Source organism: Pteropus vampyrus, unplaced genomic scaffold, assembly GCF_000151845.1.
Source record: "Pteropus vampyrus isolate Shadow unplaced genomic scaffold, Pvam_2.0 Scaffold330, whole genome shotgun sequence".
NCBI classification, from domain to species: domain Eukaryota; kingdom Metazoa; phylum Chordata; class Mammalia; order Chiroptera; family Pteropodidae; genus Pteropus; species Pteropus vampyrus.
Window position 1 is genome coordinate 463,885 of NW_011889111.1, and position 6,837 is coordinate 470,721.

Sequence of the window (6,837 nt, forward strand, 5' to 3'; positions counted from 1 at the left end):
AGACAGCTTCTGAGAATGCCAAAGAGGAGGAGGACGTGAATCTGCAAAGCAGAAAGGTTTCCAGGCTGGGCGCGTGACTGAACGCGGTGTATCCGCCAGCAGCTCAGCACCCAGCCTAAAGCAGCAAACACCTGCTGAACACATACAAGTCGGCGCATCAGGCCAGAGCTGCCCGTAAAGCATCACATAGGAACCACACACGGGTCCTACCTTTGCCGAACATTAGGTCAGGCTGCGACACCATCGAATCATCTCAGAAAATGTAGCACTGCAACCGAGAAACGTGAAGGGAGGGAGGGGAAGCAGCCCGGAGCGTGCTTCACCGTGGCGGGGCTGCCTCAGAGCGTGGGGGCGCGGGCGCTCGGGCAGACAGCACGGCCTGTAAAGGTGGGGGGGGGCAGGTGCCACTGAGGAGCCCGAAGCGGGAGGGCCTCCTGACAGGCTCGGAGGCGGCTCGAAGCCAGGCCAGCAGCCAGCGAATAACAGCAGAGGCACGAGGGACTGGGGGTCCATCTCACAGGTGACTCGTGGCCGCGGCCGGGCTCTGGCCGCGCCGTCCAGAGCCGAGAGGCATCACAGGCCACCCAGGGAGAGAGCGACACAGGAACTCTGTGCTGCGCAGGTAGGGCTTACGGAAGACTTAGAAACAAGCAAAGGCTCAGAGCTGTAAAAATAAAACTAAAGCACTTGTTAAGTCATAAAACGATGTAAACGAACGGAAGTACCAAGGACGCTGCAGGCTGCGGGACTGTGCCGTGACTGTCACACACACAGCACATCGTCCGTCCACCGGGGGACGGACGTCGTTAGAGCAGTGGCAGTGGAGCGGGACTCGCAGAAACGGCGCGACGGGCGAAGTCACCGCACGGGCCTGAGGACTCAGGGGTGCTAAAGACCGAGCACCACGTGCTCGACAGCTCACTCGCTCGCTCGCTGTTCTTCGGGACCCGCCGCGGCTCTTCGAGGAGCAGGGAATACGGCCATGGGAGAGCCTCGCAGCACGTGAATCTAGTGCGGGAGACAGGCGGGCACCTCGCACACAAGGGACTGTGGGACACGTGACACGGTGTCAGGGGCAGAGCCCCGGCAAGCGGAGACCCAGGCGGGCCTCTCTGAGGACACTCACGGGCTGAGGCCGGGAAGGAAGCGAACAGCAGCGCTTGGGGGGGCGTCTGGAGAAGGGAGGAAGCCAGGGCGAAGGCCCAAGGCACCAGCCTGGCAGGCGTGCAGGTCAAGGGCAGGGCGGGGCGGGGGCGAAGGCCGGCTGCATTGGGGAAGGATGAGACACTGAGGACCGCTCAGCGCAGTAGGGCTGGCTCTGTGCGGAGAGAAAGGGGTGGGGACCGTCCCTGAAGGTCATGAGCTCTGTTAGATGTGACCTATTCTGGGTGCTTCGCGGAGGACAGACTGCGGAGGTGACGGTGGGGACGGGAGCGCACTTGGGGGCGGCGGGAGCTGCGACAGCCTGGGAGCGAGGGGAAGCCGTGGCCTCGAAAACGAGGAAGGGATCGACTTTGTCCAGTGCTTCTGACAGTCGATGGGACGAAAATCTGACTGGAGTGGAGACGAGAAAGAAAATAAATGTAAAATAATTCAACAGGAGATATCTTCAGAAGAAATATAAGGAATTCGATTCGGAAGCTGTAATGGAAGATTGATATATTTTACGATACAAAAATAAAAGACAAAAAAAACTTTTCAAAAGCAAAAGATACCACACAGATAGCCAAAACAAAAAACAGACTGTGACAATAGTTTCGATACCATTAATACCTGTAGTATGAAAAAGAGCTTTCACAAATCAATAAGACAACCAGTAGAAAGAAATGAGTAAATGTTATAAACTGGAAATTTACACAGGACGCAAATCAAACATCCATTAAACATGAAAAGATTCTCACCCCTACAGGTAGCAAAAGAGCAATGAAGATAAATGCCATGCTTTGGGAGGGGAAATTTTTACAATTTTTGAAAAATAATCTGATGTTTTCACAGTTTTTCCAGATCTAGGAATCGACCTCATATGGAAAACACACACACACAATTCTAATTAATACGTAGATCTAGATAGTTTAGCACAGATCTGGATTCTCCATTGAAAAGACATACATTTAACTCAAGTAAAGTCACGTCAGCCCACACTTACGTCACAGTACCAGCGTGTTACATGTAGTATCTGGCTAGAGCATCGGCCAAAAGGTCAGGTCAGGGAAGGGTCAGAGGTACCAGTGGATCTGAAACAGCACATGCAGGCTTCTTATTGGGACGGTATTGACAGGATCATAAGGAAAGGGACGTAAAATACCTAGATTAGAGCCCATTTCTAAATGTCATTTTAATTCTCGAACGCTCGCTTGCCCACGGACTTCAACTGGCACCACATAAATGAGTTCATGAGTTTTCCGACATTCTCCTAAAACAGATCATTTATTTCTAAGAGTCCTAACAACTTTTTTGACAAAAAAAGAGAAGATAAAGGGAAATATTTCTAACTGTAGTAAATTAAAGTTGGATTCTGACATATAACAAAAAATAGCCTAAAATGTTTACTTCGAACAATTTATTTGAAGTGGCCACTTATATCAATTTTCTTCTCGCAAACAGAAATATAAAAATAGAAAATGATATAAAAAAATGGTCTATAAGAAACAGAATCAAATGACCATCACTGATCCCTAATATTAAATAATCTAATGACAGCTAAAATTACGATCGTAGCCTGGCTCTGTTCAGAGATGGCGTTAGGCTTTAGTTTCATTCATTCAATATTGCAAAATTGCTCTGTAGGTAGCTTTCATGGTTCTAAATACCTGCAGAGTAAACCTCCCACGCGTGTGATTAATCAGGCGTACAGGGAATAATTTGCCCAGATGTCCTCAGAGACAGGCCCTGGATTAGAGACCAGTTCTCAATATCACCCACCAGTCCCTATGTCTTTGCACTGATCAAGATGACTTCTGAGAAGAAATAAAAGACCACTTCCAACCAATGTCTCCAATGTATTTTGAGACATTGATTTCAAATTAAATAATTATTCTAATATTTAATAATTATTTAATTTGAAATACACAACAACAGCAAGACCAAGGCGGTGACATCTTCCTTCGTTTCTTCCCATCTTCACTACCAGCCCTCCCCAGACCCCGCCTCCTCGAACCCCAAGGCCACCAGAGGCATCTCTTCATAACCTGGCTCTCAGTTTCTTCGAGACAGTAACTGTCCATAACTGCCCACGGACAGCAGCTAATGATGCTCCTACTTAAATTTCATACAAGAGTCGAAAACACAAAAGCCATTAGGGTCCAAATAAGTTATCTGGAATTGCTGTGATTTTTAACACGACATCTATGAGCATATTTTGGATGTAGGGTTAATACTTCTCACTCATAAAAATGATAGGTATGAAAGTTTGTCATAATAGTCATTCTCACAATTTGCGATTTACTGTATAAGAATGGTAAAGCCTCTGCGTTAAATAAATTCATCCATTTAAGGCACTTAGAGTTTGGAATGCAGTGAACACTTGGTAAGTGTCAGCTATTAGCTGTGACATTTGTTCACACCTAAAGGATCCTTCCAGATCCTGTTGGTCTGTTTTACTTTACATGCTTTATTTAGAATTATAGCAGTGATGCATTCGTTCTATAAATATTCAAGGCAAAACAGAACCATCTGAAGTGAAATGGGAGACTGTCCCTTCACGCTCCTGTCGTGTTGGCTATCACGGAACCCACAGGGTAATGGAGAAGGAAATGGCATCTGTACCGTGTGGAATATTCTTATCCAAGAACAAGAACTGTTTTCCGCATATTCCTCACCTCGACTCAGCAAAATTAGAAATTCCATTTTTCATAAAGGTTCTACACGTTCCTTATTCACCTTATTCCTTTTCATTTATGTTGTTTGCTGCCATTTAAACGGTGTATTTTCTTCCATTGAATTCCCTAACAACTTGTTTGTAAATAGAAAAACTGTTGTTAATTTTTGTACATTATTTTTGTAACCGACCTTTTTTCTTAACTTTCTTACGGTCGGTAAATGAATCTCAGTGAAGTCTCTTGTATAGTCGCTTACAATCATATCACCTTTTAGTAACGTGCATGCCGAAAGCTTTGTAATTTTCCTGAGCAGAGATGTAGTCGTATACCATAAACTGCGATACATAGTGTTTTCATTTTCCGTGTTTTCTAGATATTTCTAAATCTTTGTTTTGAATCATTGCTCAAACAAAACTTGCTTAACGGAGAGGTTTCTGTTTGTTTTTCCTAACTTTTCACTGGCTGAGGTTCTAGGTTCCCGTTTTTGATATTTCCCTCCACTTTTATTTATTCGTGGTCTGCACCATTTTTACTATTACAATAGATTAACGACATTATTTGGGGCCCAGTTACCGGTCCAACTTTACAACCGTGGTTTCCAAGAGCTGGTCTGTGAATTCGGGGCACACTTAGACACGGCCCGAGGAGCTCCCTAGTGGCCTCTCCGCTGATGTTCCACGCCCGGAAGTGCCCTCCTCTGCCTCCTTCGTCACACTGCTGGATCGCTTTCGAATCCCCTGCGGCGTCTGCTCTAAGGATGCCGTGCTCTGCCGCGGCACATGAAGACCGATGGCTGAGCTTGCTCGTCCACTCTGCCCTCCGGAATGCTCCGTCTTGAAGTCACCCTTGTCTGACGTTTTGTGTTTGCTTCTGTGTTTCTGGCTTTCCTTTTCATTCAATCTTTACTTTGCTTGACTTTCTTCACCTCGCCATACTCTATTCTGCTTTGGTTTGTTGAGCTCTAATCCCAAGTGAACTGCAGATCCGCGAGGCTGGGAGCACATCTACCTCCAGCCCTGTCTCACCTCGCAATTGCCACGGCATCCAGTGCTCACGACCACTGCTGGCGACTCGGCAGCTCTTTATTTAGATGCAGCTCTGTGTAAACTGGGGAGCTGGATGCCCTTAGGTCCAACCTTAGACTCTCATTTATTCATAATTGACGAGCATCCCTACGTTTATCAATTGATATGATGGAAATGTCTGATCTATCTGTTGACACTTTACTGTGTTGCCTCCGAGGGTTGGATGTGTCCTGAAATATGTATTGCACTCAACCCACAGGATGGATGGAGCCTCTAGGGCCAGGTGCCACCAACTGAGCAGCCTTCTCTGTTGATCCCAGTATGCTTTACAAATGTATTACTTTCTATATGAGCCATGAAGAAAAAATCATTGAGAAAGGGATATACTAAATACAGAGGAAATAATTGAAAACTTAATATCTATGGGAATGATGATGAAGGGATAAGCTTCATCACAGGCCTTGGGAAAGAAGAGGAAAAGGCGAATTCGAGAGATAAATCGAAGCTAGGATCATTGAATTTGGTAACCACCTGAAGAAGCGAGAAGAGAGAGAACAGATTAGGTGAACTAGTTCACTGGATTTCCTGCTTGGGTAACTGGCTAGATGTTAACACCAACGAGTATGTGAGATATTGGAATCAGGAATCCAATCAGAATGACTAACTCAACAATGAGAAATGCAGACAAAATGTCCTGTTGACCTGGTACCATAAAGACTTGGGAAGAAGAGGAAAATCACATAGATGGATACAAGGACTGGTCATAGGTACGTATCCTTTACTTGGAAACATGACTCCTTCTTTAAAGATATGGAAAACAGCAATGACCAGATGGCCTTGTTCGAGTACAAGTTGCCCATCTAAACCAAGTGCAGTACCAATGCAATTTGAAAGCGATCTATTAGCAATGCAAATGTCAAGCCACCTCTGATTTTCCCAAAAGCAGGATAAACAAAATAAATGAGCCATTAGGCGACGCAGGTGAGACACTCAGGCATGAAGGGCCCCGCTTTGATTACCTTGAAAGGCAGAGAAAGGCAGCATAACGAGTTTCTCCTTGAACAGAGTGTGTTTATTCAGCTCGATGCAAGTCAGAGGAAATAGCCCTAATAGTTTTGAATTGCTATAAAAAGTTGTATGCACTTGTCAGATTTGTGCACTTAGGCCATAAAAGCAGAAGGTTCTTATAGAGGCATTTTCCTAATTCAGCAATTTAGGTTCACATTCCGGGTAGAGCGGAAACAGCGAGCTTCACACACATCACAGCATGTGCCCGGATGGCCTCTCGCTCATTTTTCCACCCTGAGACTTCCTTTTCAGCCCCCCACACGAGCTCGAAGATTTCTGCCTCGAGCGAAGCACCTTCTGACACGTCCGCCAGCTGACGGCCCGGCGACGTGCACGTGCGTCTGTCCGGGCACAGCTTTGTCTCATGACTGTTTACTTACCTCTCTCTCTCCATTCTGTGATCTTTTCAAAGCAAAGACCACACACTATGCTGGCGTCAAACTTTTCGTAGAAGAGATACTAACTGTGACTCATCGCAACCAAAATCAAGACTAGAAAACAAAAGAGATAAAATAACCCTTAATTTTTTAAAGTTTACTGACTTTTTAGTGAGTTCATGGTGGTTCTTATAAATTAGATAAGATGAGTACGTTAAAAAATAGTTGTCCACGAGGGGTAAAATAATGACTCTCATAAAGATATAAAATGAATACATATTAAATATTTTATTTAACTAATTATTAAGAGGTGACTGGGTAGATGTTACAACTGATTCAGAGAAAAAGTCAGACAAGCACAAATTTATATGGAGCGAAATTTCTTCGGTAAAGAAGTATCAAAATGAATTTACAAATGGATGCGAAACTGGCTTTTTCCCATGAGAGCAGAGGGGAGGGGAGTCGACTGAACCTGCGCCAGACGGAATTTATTTGCGGGTCTAAGAACGGGAGTTATTTCGCATCGCTATCAGCTATCTGCACTTCGCA